Genomic DNA, 357 nt, shown 5'->3' with positions numbered 1-357 from the left:
CTCTCTTCTCTTATTCTATTTAATTAATTATTTACTAACACTTCTCTTCACCTCTCTTCATCCAAAAATTCGAATCCATCCCTTTTCTTTCTTATACCCCTATCTTCTTCTACTAACATAAGGGAATCTCTATACTGTGACATAGAGGATCCCTTTTTCTTTTCTTGTTTTCTTCTCTTTCATATGAGCAGGAACAGGGAAAAAGGCACTCTTGTTGAAGTTGATCCAGAACCTGAAAGGACTCTGAAGAGAAAATTAAGAGAAGCTAAATTACAGCAATCCAGAAACAACCTTTCAGAAATTTTCGAACAAGAGAAGGATATGGCAGCCGAAAATAATAATAATAATAATGCAAGG

Source organism: Arachis duranensis, chromosome 6 (genome assembly GCF_000817695.3).
Source record: "Arachis duranensis cultivar V14167 chromosome 6, aradu.V14167.gnm2.J7QH, whole genome shotgun sequence".
Classification (NCBI taxonomy): Eukaryota; Viridiplantae; Streptophyta; class Magnoliopsida; order Fabales; family Fabaceae; genus Arachis; species Arachis duranensis.
Note: the sequence above shows the minus strand (reverse complement) of the source record.